Consider the following 21,290-nt stretch of genomic DNA (forward strand, 5'->3'; position numbering starts at 1 on the left):
ATGAAGGCCTGAAAGTGTCCATACAGACCTAGAAAAGCTTGCAATGAATGCAAATCGTGCGGCCTGGATAGGTCTCTATCCTCTCGACTGATTCTGCTTTGGTACTTTTCGTGTGGCCGTCAAACACTCTGCCCAGGAATACCACAGACCGCTTGAAGAATTCGCTTTTTGTGACATTTATCTTAAACTTCACTTTACTCAGTCCTTCCAAAATCCTGTGATAAATTATTTGCGTATTGGTGCTCTGTTTTAAAGTACAGAATATATCGTCTACGTAGAGGTTCAAAATTGACCAGTATAAGCAAATAAAGCGCAGATCATCATCTTTGAAACCAGGCGCCCGAGATCTTCTAGCCAAATGAGAGCCTATTGTATTCGTACACATCAAAAGGTGTAACGAAATCTGTAAACTTCTTGCATATTTCTAAGAGAGGAACCTGCCAATAACCTTTGCAGAGATCGATTCGCGAAAACCACTCACATCCAACAGTTTCATTAATTATGTCGTCGATCAGTGGCATAGGAAATGGAAACAAATCTGTCCGTTTATCAATCGGTAGTCTGTACACAGCCTAAAAGTACGGTCCTTCTTAGGCACAATTGTTATAGGAGATGCAAACGGGGGTGTAGAGGGCCTGATGATTTTAGCATCTAACATTTGTTCCAGTTCGTTTTTGAGTCATACTTCTCGTGAGATAGTGGATAGGGCTTCTTGAGGATTACACTTGTGTCTCGCAACTAGAACCGAACTTCCAGGCTCCAACTCAGATGAGTTCAGGAAACGTCGTCAGTATCTTTCCTGCGTTTCTCACGGTCCTGATATGCGTTTCTTGTACCAAGCAGCTTTCTTCTAATGTTGAGTCGAGAGTGAACTCATCTTTCCTAGACGTGTTCAACTTTAGGCGCCTCATGTCCGGCTTTCAGAGTATAATATAAATATTCACGTCATTCATTACAATTCGCTTAACCTCGATTGTACGATTTTGGTGTTTTACAATCACTGTAATGCAGAAGTCTTTTGCTGTCATCGTAACTTTGCACCTATACTGCTTTATCTTATCGGATTTCCTTTTTGTCTGCAAGGATCTCATTGATGAGACTCACAAACGCTCCTGTGTCCACCAGCAGATACGTGCCTATGCCATTAATATTAATTTCGGCATGAATAACGTTATTTGCGTAATAAATGCATTATGTAATCAAGGAGTACAGGAGGCATACATGAATATCTTGGCAAATATCTACGAGGATTGCTCAGCAAACTTGGTTCTCCACAAGAAAAGTAGAAAGATACCTACCAAGAAAGGGGTCAGGCAAGGAGACAATCTCTCCAATGGCATTCACTGCATGCTTAGAAGTATTCAAGCTCTCAGACTGGGAAGGCTTAGGAGTGAGGATCAATGGCGAATATCTCAGCAACCTCCGGTTTGCGGATGACATTGTTCTATTCAGCAACAATGGGGACGAATTACAGCAAATGATTGAGGACCTTAACCGAGAAAGTGTAAGGGTGGGGTTGAAGCTTAATATAGAGAAGACAAACTAATGTTCAATAACCTGGCAAGGAACAAGAATACAGGATCGCCAGTCAGCCTCTAGAGTCTGTAAAGGACTACGTTTTTCTAGGTAAATTGCTCACAGGGGACCCTGATCATGAGCAAGAAATTTACAGAAGAATAAAATTGGGTTGGAGTGCAAACGGCAGGCATTGCCAAATCCTGACTGAGAGCTTACCACTGTCATTGAAAAGAAAAGCCTACAATCATTGCATTCTACCGGTGCTAACATATGGAGCAGAAACTTGCAGGTTAACAAAGAAGCTCGAAAACAAGTTAAGGACCGCACAAAGAGCGATGGAACGAAAAATGTTAGGCCTAACGTTAAGAGACAGGAAGAGAGCGGTGTGGATCAGAGAACAAACGTGGATAGCCGATATTCCAGTTGACATTAGGAGGACAAAATAGAGCTGGGCTGGCCATGTAATGCGTAGGATGGATAACCGGTGCACCATTAGAGTTACAGAATAGATACCAAGAGAAGGGAAGCGCAGTCGAGGACGGCAGAAAACTAGGGGGGGGGGGGGGTGATGAAGTTAGGAAATTTGCAGGCGCAAGTTGGAATCAGCTAGCGCAAGACAGGGGTAATTGGAGATCACAGGGAGAGGCCTTCGCCCTGCAGTGGACATTAATATAGGTTGATGATGATGATGAATGTTAGTATTCAATAAAAATACAACGGCTCTGTTGTATGATACAGATGTATTGCCCTTCCAGTTTACCTGGCTTTCCATCCATTCACTGCCGAGTGATCTCTCTTTCACTTCTGCTTTATTCTAGCCCTGGGGTGACTGTGCTGTAGGCGCCCACTTGACCGATATTTTCAGGTTTTTTCCGTGCAGATAGATGTCAGGCGGCATGCGCAAAGAAGGGAACGATAACATTGTTCAGGGTGTGCAAGAGATCCTCGACGGTCTTAGGAGATTTGGCCAGCAGCTGTTTCTCGTAGTCTTTGTTCATGCCTAGCATAATCAGCGGCACAAATGAAGTGTCAGGAAGGCTTGCGTCAGCGAGCAGGAGTAGCCTTCGCTTTTCATAAAAATATTCTTGAAGGCTTGCGACTTTGTGTCTCAACAAAATGGTATTGTTCCACCGTTCTATCGGTTCACTTCAAACGATGTCAGGAAGATCTGTTTCCATTCACTACACGAGTCACTAGGTGGTCCAAGATTCTTATGTCGAGCCACTTTTTCGCGATTCCCGTCAAAATTTGCCTGAGGTTCTTATCTTGTCATCATCCAAATGCCATCGATTTTGTCGGCAGGTGCATTCATAAAAGCCAATCCATGTAACTGCAGCCGTTGACATACCGTTAAAATTGTCCGGCTTTACGGCACCACTTTTTGGAATGACACTGTGTACTGCCGCCTGGCTTAAGATGTTCAAGAGCTGTGACTGTTGCTCAATCTGCTTCGACTGCATTTGTAGTAAGTTAACCATAATAGATTTAGTATTCTGTCCTGAAGAGGACTCATTTGACGGTGTCTGATAGTAGGTCTTTGTCATGCCGTACCTCTCTGGTTCAAGGGACACTCGGGTGGGCTTGCCTTGCTGGTGACGCCGATGAGCGGTTCTGTCGTTGTAGAAGGCCCGCCCGAGTCAGCGTCGCTCTTGTCACTTGCACGGTAGCTCTCTGGCGTACCCATCTTCCCGTTCGGCGAGTCTTCTTAATGCGCACTAGTTTTAAACCTCTGCAGCCACGCCAAAATGTACAGAACTCAACGAAGACGGATAAAGCCGTTCCTCCATTTTATTGAAGTTCTTCGTTCTCCTCTTCTCCTCCTCCGGTTCTCAGCACCACTCGTCCTCATCTCGATGGCACTCCACAACTATAAAAGTTGGAACAGTTATTTGCGTATTCTTTAAGCAAAAACATTGCGGATAAAGCTGCTACTATGCCAGCGCTATCATAAACGTGTTTCGCCACCTATCGGCAGCTGCGAAAACAACCATACCGGGAGGGTTGCCGCATGTTTCCCGCTTCCCTGGAACGCTCACCAACTCCACCGGAACGACTGCTTTTCGCAGCGGCCGACAGGCGGCGAAAGAAGTGTATGCTAGCGCCGTCTCGGTAGGGGTTTGCTTTCTTTGTAAACAAAGACAACTTGGGTTTTTTTTTCTTACAAACCAATTAATTATGTAAACTGTTACATTAATGATCCGGAACATAAAACGCGATCTTTCTGCAGAATTTCATGAAGAACAGGCGAACAGAAGGATCAAAATCACTTTTATGCGATTTTGAGAGAAAAACGCAAGGAATGTAACACCCCATTTTATCCAAACGTTGTGAACGTCACCTGCACGCATTTTAAATACACGGATGGCGAGGTTGAAGCGACGCGCGTTCAGGTTAACCCTTCCACGCGTGACCTGTACTGATGCTCGGCACCACGTCCATTCTCTGCCGGCGCCTATCTGTCGAACTTACTCTGTAGAATCCAGGCATTTCACCGATGATTTAAATAAAAAATTTCAACCATCTTCCAGTTGGGGAACCCTGAGTAGTATGCGAAGCAGCCATGGGGTCGACTCAAGTTCCCATTAGTTTTCAGATTGGCCTGTTGCCGCTGCCGTTTCGTGGCAGCGGCTCGAGCCCTCTTCTCCGCGGCGCTGTCCACGGCGCTGACACTGGCGTTGACGCTGGCGCTGTCCGTGGCACTCATCGCGGTGTTGCTGGAGGAGAATGAGAGGACGAAGTGAAGGATGATGAGTGGGCGAAGCACCTGGGGATCATTCGGGCAAAACGCCGGAAGCATTCTCCGGAAGCCGGAAGCTGGCTTCCAGAACCGGAAGCGGAACAGGAACCGGAAGTGGAAGTGGAACCGGAAGCGTAACTGGAAGCGGAACCGGAAGTGGACGCCGCACAGCGGAGGGAGGGAAGGAGTGACATAGCCCCGAGCATAAGATGCTTCGCATCTAAAAAATGTCACAGTTTCGCCCTAAGGGCGAAGCAATGAATGCGATAGCAACGCAGCAATGTCATACGAAGTAAGGTGAGCGGCTTTGGTAGTAATATGAATTGTAGTAAACATGAGCTGATTAAGTAAGCAGGTGTGCTGCGGCGTAAGTAGACCGACATGAAGAGAGACTCGATGACCACGAGAAGGCGCGTGTGAAACGGTGGTGTTGATGAGAAGCGCTTCCCGTGGGCAGCGCGTGCGAAGGGACACACCTGTAGCGCTGCACTGCCGATCTGGGCAGCATTGCATGTGTAGCGTGCGTTGGAAAATGTGGCCCGACTATTACTAACTGAATGAACAAGCGTGGTGTGAGCGCGCACTACAAACATGAATAGATCACACTGAATGACTGCAGACAACGACTGTCAAAACGCTGGCAGCAAGCGCATACGCCGCAGCGGGCGAAGGTACGTGCGGTCTATCGCCTCAACGGAAACTGAGCGGCGAATGCACAGCGCATACAATGGTCAGAGCCGTGTGGAGATAAGACACGGTGCGGGCGAGCGACGAGTGCGGTTGTTGGCAGAGTAGAAGTGACCCCCCCCCCCTCCCCGCTCCCTCCGGCGCTGGCTTCCCGCTTCCTTGCTTGCGCGTGGGAGATTGAGTGGAAAGTTCCCCTTGCGCCCGGTTGCAAGATAGGCCTTTGGTGCCGGAGCGCAGCGTCGCCCCGCCTCCCTCCCTCCCCCCCCTCCCTCCCATACCCCAACTGCGTTTCGCGTGCCGGTCGCGTTTGCTTTCCGCCGTGCGTTCGCTCTCCGTGATAGCGCGCGTCCCCCGCACGCTTCCGCTCGGGCATACGGCGCGCGGCGAAGATTTTATCTATACGGAACCTCACGGCGACGGCGACGCCGACGGCAGAAATCCGGTTGAAGTGTCCATATAATTGCTATCGCAATAAAATAAAAAAAGCATGATTGATCCCTCTTTTATACGAATCGGTAGAACACGAAAGGGAAACGTGTCCTTCAGAGAAGCTGTTGCATGTTTGCGTCGTGAACTCACGGTACGCTGCAGCGAAAAGCGCATGGTTTGCGGGTCGGCAACCGTGTTGCAGGTTTGCTTGGCGCGCGGCGTCCGGTTGGCGACCAGTGCTCTGCTGCCGAATCGCTTCGGCGAAGGTGCGAGCATTTTGGTCCGGCTCCGAAGTGTCTTGGGCAGCCTGTTGAGCTGCGACGCGTTCAGCTTCAGGAATGCGAGTGACAAAGTTCGCAGCGTGCGCCGCGAACACGCGACGGCGTTCTGCTGCACGCTGGCGTGTCTCTCGCCGGACCAAAGCGAGATTCGCCCGTCGACGTCGCTGTCTTTCTGCGCCGCTTTGCGTAGCAGTTTTCTTAGTTGGTGCCATCCCATGCGAAGCGCAGTAGGCGGCGTGTAAGCACTGCTGATGCATGTTGAAGCTGAACCAGCCTCGCAAAACGTGCACATGATTTGTGTGGCATAATGCATTGGTATTCCAGACATATGCACCAGGAAGGTTTCCTGGGTAAAGAGAAAATAGTACGCCATGAAGTAAACGGTATCCGCGGTTTTAGAAGAAATATCGTAAAACATCTGCAGCTTACCAAATTTGCACTTATTGGGTACATTTTCAGTAGTGGCTGACTTGTATTTTGTAATTACATCATGCTTTTTAAATTGAACTTGAAAGCTACCACATTGCATTAAGCACCTATGTAGTTTATTACTAGGATATATAGGGTGCCCCACGTAACTTGAGCCAAACTTTAAACATATTGACACAATGATGTGGGGCTCACGCACAGCGGGACGGCGCGCGCAAAGGTCGGCGCCGTGAAAGACGACGAAGCGCGTAGGCTGCACGTTCTTCTTCTGGCCCGCCATTAAAGAGAAGCATCTATTTTTCAAGACTCCGTCTTCGATCTACGTTACATTTTTCTGGTGGAGGTGCTGGGTACATGCTACCACTCCCAGATCGAACCCCGCCTACAAGCCCAGTACGAAGTCCGGTCGAGCTGACTCCTGTTCACGTACGGACAAGCCGTCGACTTCAAGGACTGCCACCGGAGCACGAGCCTCTACCCAACCGAGTCAGAACGATGAGTACATCAGTTCCGTCTTCTTCCTCAACTGCACCGACCGAGGTCGTGCTTAATCAGCCGCTAATCCCCAAATCCTTCCATGGGGACACCTTCGAGGATGTTGAGGACTGGCTCGATCACTTTGAGCGTGTCGCAGAATTCAACGGCTGGACTCCGGAGCGCAAGCTACGCAACGCCTACTTTGCCCTCGAGGACTATGCGCGGACATGGTTTGAGAACCGTGAGGCGGCCCTATCAACATGGGACGAATTCCGACGGCAGCTAATCAGCACATATGCCAGCCTCGATCGCAAGGAGCGAGCTGAATCTGCAATTCAGGCGAGAGTACAGCGGCCGAACGAAAGCGTCGCAATGTTTGTCGAGGATATGTGCCGACTTTTCCGACGCGCGGATCCGTCCATGCCGGAAGAAAAGAAGCTCAGGAACTTAATGCGTGGTGTCAAGCAAGAGCTATTCGGAGGCCTGATACGCAACCCACCAAGGACCGTTGCAGAGTTTCTTGCGGAAGCCACATCAATGGAAAAGGCACTGCAGCAGCGAACAAGGCAGTACAACCGCGACGTGTCGACCCTATCACGTGACCATCTCACTATACCTGTTGACAATACCGACGCCTTGCGGGAGCTCATTAGGCTTGTTGTTAGAGAAGAGCTCCAGAAGCTTCAGGTGGCTCCGGCATCGGTACCGCGACTTGCTCTGGCTGAGGTCATCCGAGAGGAAATCAGGCAGGCAGTCCAAGTCCCAGAGCGAAGCGAGACACCACAGCCCGAGATACGGCAGCCACAGCCTCGCATGTCGTATGCGGAAGTTGCGCGAAGTTCGTTGTCGCCGACTTTTCACGGTGTGAGCGACGTGCCGGACTTCCATGGAGTGCGCGCCGTGGAACAAGCAACTGGCGACGTCAGGCCTCGCCGCACGCCATTCATGGCTGAAGCGCGACCACCCCGCAAGAGCGACGTATGGCGCACTGCAGACCGGAGGCCCTTGTGTTTTCATTGCGGTGAAGCCGACCACCTCTACAGGGCATGTCCTTACCGCCGAGCTGGGCTCCGTGGATTTTCACTGAACGCCCCGTGCCCACGAAATGGCGAACGCCCTCTAGAGATTGAAGCCTACCTCGCGGACGCCAGGACCTCGTTTTCCCCCACGATTCCATGACACCCGGTCACCATCACCCGCCCGAAACAGGTCTTCCAGCCCCCTCTTCACGCCGAGCGCAACAAGGCGTCGCTCACCCAGCCCTGCTTCCCGGGAAAACTGAGTCCAGCGACCTGCGGAGGTGAGGTCGCTGACGTTGCGAACGCTGAAGATCCTCCACTACGACGACCGCGATATGACGCAATTGAGACGCAGAGAAATCGGTGCAGTTCGGTGTCAGTATCTTGCGACGTGCCAGTTACCATAGATGACCACGAAGTCACGGCGTTAATCGACACGGGTGCGGACACGTCTGTCATCAGCCAGAATCTCGCACGTATGCTGAACAAAGTTTCGACGCAATGGGCCGGAACTCAGATTCGTACTGCGGGAGGGCACCTCTTAACCCCAATGGGCCGGTGCACGGCACGAGTCAACATTCGAGGCTTCACGTACATCGGCGACTTCGTCATTCTTCCTGAATGTTCAAAGGACCTTATACTCGGCATGGATTTCCTTCAGGCGAACGGCGCTATCATCGACCTGCAAGAGTCTAGAGTCAGTTTCGCTACTACGCAAGCCATAGCGCACAGTAATGACAACGACCGTGACATCGCGCTACGCGTTGCAGACGATCACGTCACGTTGCCACCCAAGAGCAGTGTGCTTACCCTTGTCCGATGCGACATGGAGGACGTCGCCGAAGGAATTGCTGAGGCAAACATCCCCCTGCTTCTTGAGCGCCACATTTGCATAGCCAGAGGACTTCTTGAGGTGCAAAACAAATGTTCAGTCGTTTTGCTAACAAACTTTAGCAACGAGTATCGGCATGTACCACGAGGAACGACAATCGCATTTCTTCGAGAAATCATTCATGTTACTGACATTGGCACATTGGAAATCGCATCGTCTCAGCAATCTGAGTTACCCAGCACCTCCACCAGAAAAATGTAACGTAGATCGAAGACGGAGTCTTGAAAAATAGATGCTTCTCTTTAATGGCGGGCCAGAAGAAGAACGTGCAGCCTACGCGCTTCGTCGTCTTTCACGGCGCCGACCTTTGCGCGCGCCGTCCCGCTGTGCGTGAGCCCCACATCATTGTGTCAATATGGAAATGCGACATAGCTGGACAGAACCAAGGTAATGTAGTTTGGCGTCGCTTGGAGATAATCAGATTATTTTTTGCATTCCGCCTAATTAGATAATTAGTCCTAATTCATTAATCTACTTCTCAACTATTACAGTTAGATGAAAAGTGTCAATGAGAAGATTGTAGAGCAACAACAAACTCCCGATACAGCTTTCTGTTGCTCAATACGTGCTATATAAAAGTGTTTTTCCGAGTGTGAAAGATGCCCGCAAATACACGCAAACTGCCTCGAGTGACCAGTCACGCCAGACTTGCGTACGACGGAAAACGAGTACTCTTGTAATCGCAAAGCCCAGCGTCCAAGATGGCCTGTAGGATATTTCAGCGAGGAAACCCGGCAGAGCGCATGGTGGTCAGTCATTTCCGTGAAAGGGTGGCCAAGGAGGTACGGCCGAAATTTGGAGATGGCCCAAACAATGGTAAGGCATTCAGGCTCGGTAATTGAGTAATTGCGCTCTGGGGCAGACAGCAGGCGGCTGGCGTACGCTATGACGCAGTCACGACCATGCTGGCGCTGGGCAAGGACGGCTCCGATTCTGTGTCCACTGGCATCCGCCCGAACTTCCGTAGGAGCAGATGGGTGAAAGTGCGCCAACAGAGGAGAGGTCGTCAGAAGGCGGATAAGCGCAGAAAATACATGAGCTTCTCGATAGCCCATAAAAAAGGCGTATCTTTCTTGAGAAGGTCGCTGAGCGGACGGGCGATGTCAGTGAAATTTTCGACAAAGCGACGGAAGTAAGAACATAAGCCAATGAAGAAGCGGACGTCTATGATTGAGCAAGGTACAGGGAAATGCTTCATGGCGCGAATTTTTTCTGGGTCAAGTCGGTTTCCTACCCCATTAACAAGGTTACCGAGCACTGGTATTTCGCGGCGACCAAAGTGGCACTTGGATGAGTTGAGCTGAAGACCGGCGCTGGGGAACACTTGAAGAATGGCTGACGGGCGCTGAATATGGCTGGCAAATGTCGTTGAAGAAACAATCACGTCATCTAGGTAACCATGTGAATCCTCGAAAGAGCGAATCCATCATGCGCTCAAATGTGGCTGGCGCATTGCACAGACCGAAGGCCATAACTTTAAATTGGTATAGCCCGTCAGGTGTAACAAGTTCGGTCTTCTCGCGGTCCATAGGATCTACGGCAACCTGCCAATAGCCACACCGCAGGTTGATGAACGAAAAATAACTCGTTCCGTGGGGGCAGTCAACGGCATCATCTCTGTTAGTGATCTTGTTCAGGTGACTGTAATCAACACAGAAACGCCAGGTGCCGTCTTTTTTCTTGACGCGCGCAACTGGAGATGCCCATGGGCTTCATGAAGGTTCTATAACGTCTTTTGCCGTCAGCTTGTCGACTTCTGTTTGTACAATCGCCCGTTCAGCAGCAGAAACGCGATATGGACGTCGGTGAATAGGGTTTGCGTCGCTGGTGTCGATTCGATGCATGAAAAACGTTGTCTGGCCAAGTGGGCGGTTGTCGAAGTCAAAAACCTCCCGGTACGACGCTAACACACAGCAGAGCTCATCAGCCTGCGCAGGTGAAAGATACGCTGCTATCATCTTGTTTAATTCACTAGTGGGCAAGCTGCTGGAACCTGCTGCGCACTTCTCACTCGAAGGGGCTTCCGATGCTAGCGTGGAGATCTGACAGTCGTTTAGGGATGACAATGCTGCACACCCAATTCCGGAAGGTAGAACAGGGCGGATCATCCAATGTTGAGCAGGCAGATAAGCTTCGTTGTTGACAATTTCGACAACCGTGTGTGGTAGGGTCACATTCTGTGCCAAGACAGCGTCCATAATAAGGGATGCAACGTAACCCCCGTCAGCGACAGTAGGAGAAGGCGTCAAAAGAGCATAAGTAGTGGATTGGGGCAGCAATCGCACGAACTCTAAAGAACACAGTTGCGTAGGTTTAGCAGGAAGAGTCTCTGGGGCAGCAGGGAGTTGAAGTTGAAGGACACCGGTGCCGCACTCCACGAGGGCTGAATGTGTGGATAAGACGTGAATGCCCAAGATCGCGTCGAATGGGCACTGCTAAAGCACAAGAGAGAGAGCGCTCATCCGATGGCCAGATATAGTGTACGTTCCAACAACAGTAGGTGTGCTTCTATCGGCGACTCTTACTGTACGTTGCACGGAAGGTGTCAGGACTTTCTTCAGCTTCTCACGAAGACTACCGCTCATCACACAGATCTGTGCACAACAGTCGATAAGGGCCGTAACAGTAACACCGTCGACTTGGACTTGGAGCACATTAGAGCGGGTAAGGACAGTAAGACGAGAATTTCGAAACCGGGTCAAGAATGCAGCGTCACCTCCGGGCGCTGCACTCATTAGTTTTCCGATGCGACATGGACACATCCTTTTTACAACCTTTTGGGTGTAAAACCAAAGAGATGCAAAAACGAGACGGGCGAATAACAGTCCACTTCAACGTTGTCTTTCATGTCGTAATTATTTCTGCATTTCAGAGCATAGCAGTAGTACTTGCGGAAGAGGCCGACATTCTAAAGACCACAGTCACAACGCCCTTTAGGTTATTCGAATACAGCTGTGAATTTGCCTTTTGGAATGAGTAATGCATGGTACACGTGTTAGCTATTCATCGATAAAGTCACCGGAGGCTTGCATTTCTGCTGTGCTCACGTCGACGACAGCTTCCTTGCTAATATTGCGTATTTACCTACGTAGTCAAGCAGTCCGGACTGTTCTATGAGCGGCACAAAATGTCGCTTGCTTCCTTGGCAATGCCATACAAATTCCACCGAGATCAAGTTTAGGGAGAATAGGGGGCGACTATAACAAATCAGTAAACGAAGTGTGATGCCGTTACATCAAATGCAGCCTTTGCAAAAAGCTTCCTAAAAAGTGTTCTAAGGTGTCACACGGCCGTTATCGGTATTGTTTCCAAAGATCCCGAGAAAGCTCTACGTTACAAGTTTATATTTGGTGCCAATAAAGTGCATAATAACTATAATGCGTAACGATATTTTCATTTCTGGGCTAATCAGGAGCGTTGCAAATACGTATTGTACCTTTGTATTTTTTGGTATATTCATGCGTTATGCAGGCTTCGTAGTAGGTTTTCCCGCTGTCCTCCGTAAACTTTAAATTAGTGTCATAGTCATGGCGCTCTTCAGCCTGTGACAACTTTGCGCCAGTAAACCACGTTAAGAAAACTTAACAAGGCACTTTATTTATGTTAGATGAAAGTAAGCCTCAGAATATGAGTACTTTAAAATTGAGCACATTAATTGCGGCCTTTGCTATAAATTACGCATACAAGCGCGCCTGAGCATGTGTTGTACAGGCGACGCAGAATTTGCCCGTTGGCCGGGCAGAACTACATGCCACCAAGACAAAAAAATTCTGCGTAAATGGGAATGCTTTGGCAGAGTTTTGTGCTAATCTAAATGGACATGGATCAAGTGCAGCTTATGAAAAAAATAAAATTCTTAAGTACGTCTCGGACAGTGTCATACGGCCGTTATCAGCTGTGTTTCCAGGTGTCCCGGGAGAACTAAAAGTTACATCATGTTTATATTTGATGAAATGGGGGCCACGTAGAGCGCATTATGTTACGGAGTTAACTTTAATCTTCCTCGCATACTCAAAAGAGCATAAATTATTACTTAACCATAGTTCTTTCCCTATTTTTATGCATTATAAAAGGTTCGTAGTAGGTTTCCCAGGGTCTTCGGTGAACTAAACAAGGCCCCTGCATGGTTCGTTTGTTTAAAATTAACCGCACGTTAAGAGTAGTGTATAGGGGAAGTTCGAATTATGTGGATTATAACGGCCTCAGCAGTACAATATGTATGCATGGTATCCGTAGCCTTATACTTGTCCTGCGAATAATGAATTTAACGTGCTGCCCTGTAACTATCAACGCCACCAAGGTGAAATTTAGTGGTAACAAGGGGGACATTATGGGGAATGTTCTCGCAAAGTTAATATTTGCGGATGAATGAATAACGTTGTAAAAATTTATTAGCAGCTGGTCGAAGGCGTTATAAATGGGAAATGTTTCGAACTTGTAAAACTATGTAGTTTTACAAGTCACTGTGGAAATTTCATTTTGACTGCGCAACGTCGCTCCAGTCTGCTGCCTTTTTTCCCCGTATTGTTTTCGCAAGTTTAGTTGGTTAGGACTCCGATGAAGAATGAAATTGATGCCCTTGCGAAACTAGGGCCGCAGCACTATAGCCGTTCGTTCCGCTAAGGGTTTCGCATGTGGGCTCACAACCATATTCGCTTGCTATCTGGACTTACATCGAAATACGCTTCTAATAGTGACACTTTCACACACAGCACAGCAGATCACATGGACTTTTGTGTCCATGTGATCACAGAACACAGCACTAAAAAAATGGTTGATCCCCTTTCCTAGGAAGTGGAGTAGAACACGAAAGGGAAACATGTCTTCACAGAAACTGTTGCATATTTGCTTCGTGAACTCACGGTCCGCTGCAGCAAAAGGCGCACGGTTTGCGGGACGGCGACAATGTTGCAAGTGGGCTTAGCGTGCGACGTCCTGTTGGCGAGTGGCTTCCGCGAAGGTGCGAGCATTTTGGTCATGGCTCCGAAGTGTCTTGAGCAGCCGGTTGAGTAGCGACGCGCTCAGCTTCAGGAATGCGAGTTGCAAAGTTCGCAGCGTGCGCCCCGAACGCGCGAAGGCGTTCTGCTTCAGCCGGGAGTGTCTCTCGCCGGACCAAAGTGAGATTCGCACGTCGACGTCGTTGCCTTTCTGGGCCGCTTAGAGCAGAAGTTTTCTCAGTTGGTGTCATCGCAAGCGAATCGGTATAGGCAGTGTGCATGCGCTGATGATGCATGTTGAAGCTGCACTCCGTAGGCAACGAGGCATCACAGGCAAATCCGACGCGAAAGACAGACCATGTGCGGAAAGTGAGTCGTCACTTCAGAAGCCTAAACCACTTACACCAGGCTACACCGCGTTGTAGCCTCCGCTGCGCTGATACTACCGAAATGCTCATTGTCGGCGCTCGTTAGCATCATGATGATGTGCTCCGCTTCACCGCTCTTAGATGGCGGCGCTATCCCTGTCAACATAAACTACATTTTAAGCGTTCGCGCCGACATCACGTCTGTTACAGGAAGATGATGGTGGGCCCCGGCATAAGACACTTTCGTGGCAAAAAATTGAAAATATATTATATGTATAAAATATTGTGTTTTTTGACCAAGTTTACCGCGCTATTAGGCGGTATCCTTTGCAAACAGTTTGAAAATTTAAACTAGATAGCTTAAAGTTCTGCAATGTTAGAGGTAGTTGTAGCCTAGGTCCGCTATCCATCCCTCCGTTATTAAGGAGTAGATTTAGCTGTGGCCTCAAGTGGAGGTGATGAAAGCATCAGGCGTACCTGCTGCTTTCTACCTGGGCTAAGCCGCCACTACTGATGGAAATTACATAAATTGCTTGTGGGCATGTAAAAAGTGGGGAAAAAGATCTGTTTCAACCTTCTTTCAGAGGGGTTGGTTGTAACACGAAAGTGAAACAAGTATTCTATGAACCAATGGCAGAATCGTAAGCAATCGTCAGAATTTCTCAGCAGGCGTCATAGATGTATTCGATGTGACGGTCAGTTCTTAGGGAGCGAGAGTGCGCCGCCAGAAGTCGCGTTCACATGGCTACAGTGGAAGCGTATCGTAATTATTTATCGTATCACATGTACTCCGTCCGGCCGCGAAAACACAGCGAACGGCGGACTGTGCCCCCGACGCAGATAGCATTCAAGATACAGCGGCACGCATGGGTGCCTCCACCGCCCGCAGTAGACCCCTCCCCCCTATCCTATCCTATGCTATCCTATCCCGGAAGCCTTGCGGCCCGCGCTGGCACGCGTGTAGCTGTTGTATTACCTAGTTGCACTACTGACCTCAATGGGTTCGGGACAACGTCCACTAAGAATTTCACGGTGGAATGCAAGGTTAATTTACTACAATTTCAACATTGAGTATTGCAAGGGTGATCAAAATCTCATAGCTGATGCATTGTCGCGTCTTCCTGTTCCTCCTGAAACTGCACTAGTGCTAGATGAGGAAATAGTACCTTTGGTGTCCGTATGCATTACAAAGGGAGAATTGCAGACAGCTACGCAGAATGATTCTGTTTGCCAAGTTTTGAAAGACAAAATAGTCCATGGTTGGAAAAATGCTTCCGATCTTTCTCCAGATTGACAGGCATGCGCATTGTTACAGTCTGAATCATCCTACATGAATAATCTTTTACTCCGAGGAGATCGCATTTTTCCTCCAGCTTCGTAGCGTCATAAAGTACTGTCCATCGCTCACGAAAGTCATCTTGGCATTACTAAAACAAAACTCGGACTTTGAGGCATCTACTGGTGGCCTCGCATGGATAAATAAGTTGAGGAACTTCTGAGGAACTGCTTTGTTTGTCAACAAGCCGATAAATTTGCCAAACCTTCTTTCGCTCCACTTCAAACTGTGGAATGGGCTCAGAGACCATGGGAAAAATTAGCCATAGACATAATCGGTCCTTTAGATCGTTCTCGACCGTACGCACGTTTTGCTTTAGTCATAGTAGACGATCATTCCAAGTGGCCTGAAGTTGCTTTCATGCCTTCAGTCACGTCTGAGGCTATCATGCAAGCGCTTATTACAATTTTCAGTCGTGAAGGATTTCCTGGCGCAACAGTGTCCGACAATGGACCACAGTTTGTTTCCACTGAGTTCGAGAACTTTCTAAAGGAGAGAGGCTTTAAGCATTTCCTATCTTCACTTTACTACCCTCAGGCAAACGGTCAGGTAGAGAGATTCAACCGCGTCCTCAAAGAGTTCATACAGGTTGCGTTATTGGAACGCCGTGACCTTAGACTTGCAATCTTAGAATACTTGGCAATTTACAGGTTTATGCCACCCATCACTACAGGTGTCTATCCAGTTATGCTGCTCCATAGTCGTCAACCAAGGACTCGACTGGATGGCGCTAACATGCCTCCTATTCATCCAGAATTTGCTTCTTCAATGTTACGCCAGAAAGTTCAAAAACGTTTCAAAAGCAAGAAAATGTCAGAACGCACGTAAATAGTCGTCGTGGAACACGAATTCCTGTTTCAACCAGGAGATCTCGTACGAGCACGAAACTGGCGTAAGTCTGGTCCTAAATATTCACGTCCTTTCAAGATACATAGCCAAAGAGGTCGACACACTTTCTAGCTTGAGAATGGCAAGCGTTGGAATGCTTCCAGACTGGTGAAATATTATGCTCATCCACGTTCTCTTGAAAACATGAGTGAAGAGAGTAATTCCTGTGATTACTAATCTCTTAATGATGATGGTTTCCCACCTTCTCTTCCAATTCCTAATGGTACAGGTTTTCCTCCCGTTTCACAACCGTCACCTGGTTCATCTCCCGCAAACGAATCCGTCGAGCTTCCGTCTGACCTTTCGTCTCAGGCTGACGCCCTTGAAGAGTCTCAAAACAACAGTGCACAAACATCCAGCTCATTGTCCAATAACGATTCTTCTATTTCTCCTTCTCAACCAGAGTTAGTCCTCCGTAGGTCTACTCGATCTAAAAAACCTCCAGCATGGAATAAGGACTATGTTCCCAAATAGTATTGCTGTCTTACAAAATTCGTGCATTACTGGCGAGATCGTTCAGGTTGCTATAATTAGCACGACTTCTCCGCAGGACATTGTCTCCATGTTTGTTTTGTGGATCTCGTTCTCAAAAGGTATGAGCGCCCACTGTGGCTTCATAATGCTGTTGAACTTCTGATTATCTTTCCGTTGCTGTCCTCAGCGTGTAAGGCACTTCGGCTGATGCGAGTTTCTCTTTCTTTATACGTCTACAGAGGTTCGTCCTCCCATGTGAATTCGGCCTCTTACGCCAAGAACTACAAATGTCTAGTACATTTCATGTTTGGTTAGGTATTTTACCGTCAAGTAAGGGCTTTACACGGACTCGCGTAGTCGAGAATCCGATATATCTGCTTAACCGTGCGCTAAACACAATTCCAAGTCAAAGCAGTCGTGCAGCGGTGTACTCTGATTCAGGCTCAGAGCGAGTGAGCCACACATCTGTGTCTCCAAGCAGGTCAAACGAATGTTCACACTTCTTCCTCATTTAAGGTATGTCACCACCTTTTTCAAAAAAAGTTTTAATTTTGGCCATTAAATTTTTATTTCACATTGACCTTGTAAAGGACCATTTTAAATGATATTCAAAAGCAAGAAAGAGTGAAAAAAATTATACTGGCATTTGTTATTGACAAAACATTGCCCAAACTTGGCTGTTACGTGAACATTCATAACTAGCGAATGGAGTGCAGGAATCGTAAACTTTTTGGCACAGAGGTAGCCAACTAACCAGACTGTGCAACGAACTAGGATCTTTGCCATCCGATGATTGGGAATCAAGATATAGTAAAAATACCAAAGAAAACAAAAAATGTGTCATTTTTGTCTGCATTGCTTGGAATAAAACTTGAGAACATCAAAACTTATCATTCGTTTTCATTAATCCTAGTTCATTGCACAGTCTAGTAATAAAGGAACGAGCGTGCAAAGTTTCGTTGAAAACTATTCATTGATTTTGAAGTTACAACTGTTTGCGCAACAGGAAAGTGCAAGAAATCAAGTTTTGAGAAAAACAAGATTAAAGTTTTCCAATCCTTGCACAAACAAGATCATCACGCCCTAATAAGTTAAAATCCACTAGGTACATAGCTAAGGCCCTTCTTAGCTGCCACGAGCTCTGTTTTGGCTTTTGTTGCAGCCCGTCTTTTCTTGCGGAGATATTTTGCCTCACCCGTTGATTGACGCTGGGCCTTCTTTACACGGTACTGGTCACTGGTGCAACATGCTACGAGTGTGTGATGGCCAGGTTCAATGCCTGCTTGCCTCAAAATATCTGTTGTACTTCTGTTGCTATCTTTGAAGTGGCACACAGCATCATATAAACCAAAAAGGAGGATGGGCAGGCCACATAATAAAGGGCAGGCTCACGCGGACGTCTTTGGCACCCGTTGCCATATCATACCTTTGAAACTCTCGTTACATTTTGGGATTTTCCGTGCAGGCACTTCTTTAAATCCGTACAAAGGTTAGCATAAACCGGCTTCACTTTCGTTTGAATCTTTGTTTGAATATTTTCTATTTTTTCGAAAGTTTTGATTGAAGCTTTTGTTTCAATCGCCTTTTTACCTTGAACTTGGCCATGCCCTCCTATAAAAAGGTTCAGCCTATGTTATTACTGTTGCTACTAAAAATAATAGCTATAAAAACGACGATCCCGGTAGCATTCACAGCGGCAGCATAAAGCGCGCGCAACGTGAACAACAGAGACGCACTTTTAACGCTTGTAGCGTCAGGCATCCCCCTTACGGAAATTTGGGCAATGTTTTAAAAAAAGGAAGCCTTACAAATTGTCTTTGAATAATATTTTACGTATCAATCTAAAACATAACAGAAAAATCTCAATATACGCCGTTGATTTTCGCTGAGTTATCAGTTTCTGTTACCACACCACATTCGTTTCGGTTTCAGAACCATTCGCCAGCTGTTAGTAAGTTGGCTATAACTTTTGAACTAAATAAGATAAGAACATAATTCTTTCTGCAGAACATTTTTGAATGTTTGGGAATTCTCAAAATCTAATAAAGAGAAAATGTATATTTTTCTTAAAAAGTGCCTTTTCAAAGGTGGTGACATACCTTAAAGCAACCTTGTTGTACAAGGCTACCCAAAGGACGAGTATTTCAGAGATTCTTTTTCAGTGTATAGATTTTTCAGTGTTGCATTGTTCCAGTGTTTTCATGTACAGTTGTGCATTCTTCTGTGCTAGAGTTACTTGCGTCATGTTCTTTCGAAGAAAAAGGGAGCCAACTTTTGTTACTGTTTAAACAGATGTCTTAAAATTAAGGTACCTACAGTTAGAGATAACTTTTTCTACTATATAATGTCTGTACTTAGTGCACATCTGTCCGTTTGTCAAGTGATATATCAAAATGTTTAAAAGTTCCTAGTCCTGTTCCCCATAGGGTGCTTCTCCCACCACTTATGCTTCTTCGGCGAGGAAAGGTACTTTCAGTTTTTTTTTAAAGGGAGAGGTGATGATGTATTCTGTTTGTTTCGGTTTCGAATTTACCCTGACCACTGGCGCCCCGCCGCACCTCACGTTGTAATCCCCCCCCTCTCCGAAGAAACTGAGTCGTCGTTTGGTCCCCAACAGAAGTCGTCTCGTTTCCCTGCGGCGCTCAGTGCCCCAGCCGTTAGGACTCACCACGTAGGCCTAGTGCACGGCCGCCTAGCCGTGCGAGGCCCCGATACCACCCCCGCCCGTGCTGCAAGGCTCCGCAGGGCTCTGGTGTAACACCAAAGGTCTCAAAAAATTTCTCTTTAACATGGTTGCCATAACTGCCATAATTAATTCTATCATAAATAGCGACTTTGAATGCTCCCACAAACGTAGTATTCGGGCCCCTGCACCAAATCAAGTGTTCACGCGTGAACTATCGTGACTATTACGATACCTTGGGGGGGGGGGGGGGGGGTTGTATACGGAATTTTAGAAAACGTTAAAGAAACTACAGACATTACATCTCCCAACTATTATACAAGCGAAGACGTTTAAACATTTAAAATCAAGAATAGTAAAGTAAACGCCACAGCGTGTCACCGAAGTATGCACAGCGAGCGGGCGGGATCATGGGGTAGGGGTGTGTGTGACGCTGCGTATTTGTTGATGCCACTTGGTGCAAACATTTGCCATGGGTGCTGGCATATTTTGGCGTTAAAAAAGAAACGAAAATGCATTTAGTGAATTTTGCTATCCATCGCCCCTTAAAGCGCAATCTGCTCATTAGTGGAAGCGACTTGTTTTTGGCAGTTACATCGAATGGAGGCAAAGAAAAAGCAGTGGACATTCAGCTGCAGCTGAATTGAACCCTCTGTCATGTCTTCACTTCACCCGCTCCGAATTACTACAGACGACCGCGTTGCTCTGCCATGTTTGACGTAGCCTTCGACGCACCACGTTCCGGAAGTAGCGTAGGAAGAATAATTGTTCTTTTCTCATATAACGCCTGATGCCAATAATAAAACTGTGCAGCGACGCATTACTGCGACTGCACATTAAATGTATATTTAAGTACTCTCTAATTAGGATGACTCACTAGAAAATGCCGAACGCACCCTTCTACCTCCTTGCCAATCGGGCAGTGCAGCGTCGAGTGGCTTGGAATAAAGTTGTGTAAGCTTACATTTGTCGATAATCGATCGTAATTAGCGTGCTAATGTGCGTAACAAACGTATCGAAATACATTTGCTTGGAGGAAGAACCTGTCGACAAGTGACGAGTAAACACCTCTCATCTTTTTTAAACAGGAAAATTTGAGCCTGTGGAGGATATAGATACCGGGATACCTGACATCAAAGGACTTGATTATGATGGCTATCTTGACCCGGCCAAAATCTCCGGCTTGATGTCTGTGTACGGCATAGATGGCCTTGTGAGAGCCGTGGCCGTCAGGGGGAACACAAGCGGAAATCAAGAGGTTAAGACCATACTGGAGGTGAGCACGAAGGAGACCGTTTCTTTCTTGGTGCCACGACAGCTAAAGTAGTAGACACCGGCATATATTGCTTGGGAAGTGCGAAGAAGTGATGCGCCGTTGCAGGAGTAGCGCTGGAGGGAGGAGCAGGAGGAGGAAATAAACTATTTCGCAATCGAGCGCTTGTGGGGTGGTGGCGCCCTCTCCTGTGCTGCGCTGGTACCAGTCTGGCGTTTTGAAACCGATTTTAACGAGTTTTTGCTAATTAATGCACTTAATCCTTGATTATGCCTGTCTTTTGAATTATCCTGAGTCATGTTAGTTTATTTTGAACCCTTTATTGATCAATTAGGCACTTGTTTTGACCCTGTTTCGAACACTTGCTTTTGAGCGTGATCATGGCAGATCACGCCGACGCCGACAGCCCGGGACCCTAAAGTGTTTCGCACTTAATACTAGGCACAAATGTGTCGCTAAGGGTAGCAGCAGAGTGTTTACCAGGAATGCGGGCACCGGTCAAGCTATCCAAAGCTATATGCACAATACGCATAGGGTTAATTGCGTCCAAAAATGTTTTAACGTTAGTCTTCACCATAGACGGAAGTACATTGGATAAAACATTAGAACTCGTGCTGTTTAATGCTGCTACGTAGGTTTCAAATGCATTGCTATAAGCAGTCCCCCGAGAATCGGTAGGCAAGTTTCTTGCAGAGCGATAAAGGCGATAGCATAAGAACGTTATCAATACTGGCCGTGGGTCTTAAACGTCACTACAGTGTGAAAATATATTACTGTACTTATGCAAGCTTGACACTACTGTTCCGCGTAACGGAGTTGAACGAACCAAAGCGACAGGAGAATGGTTTTGTCATGCATTATT

This window comes from Dermacentor silvarum, chromosome 8, assembly GCF_013339745.2.
Source record: "Dermacentor silvarum isolate Dsil-2018 chromosome 8, BIME_Dsil_1.4, whole genome shotgun sequence".
In the NCBI taxonomy this organism is placed as follows: domain Eukaryota; kingdom Metazoa; phylum Arthropoda; class Arachnida; order Ixodida; family Ixodidae; genus Dermacentor; species Dermacentor silvarum.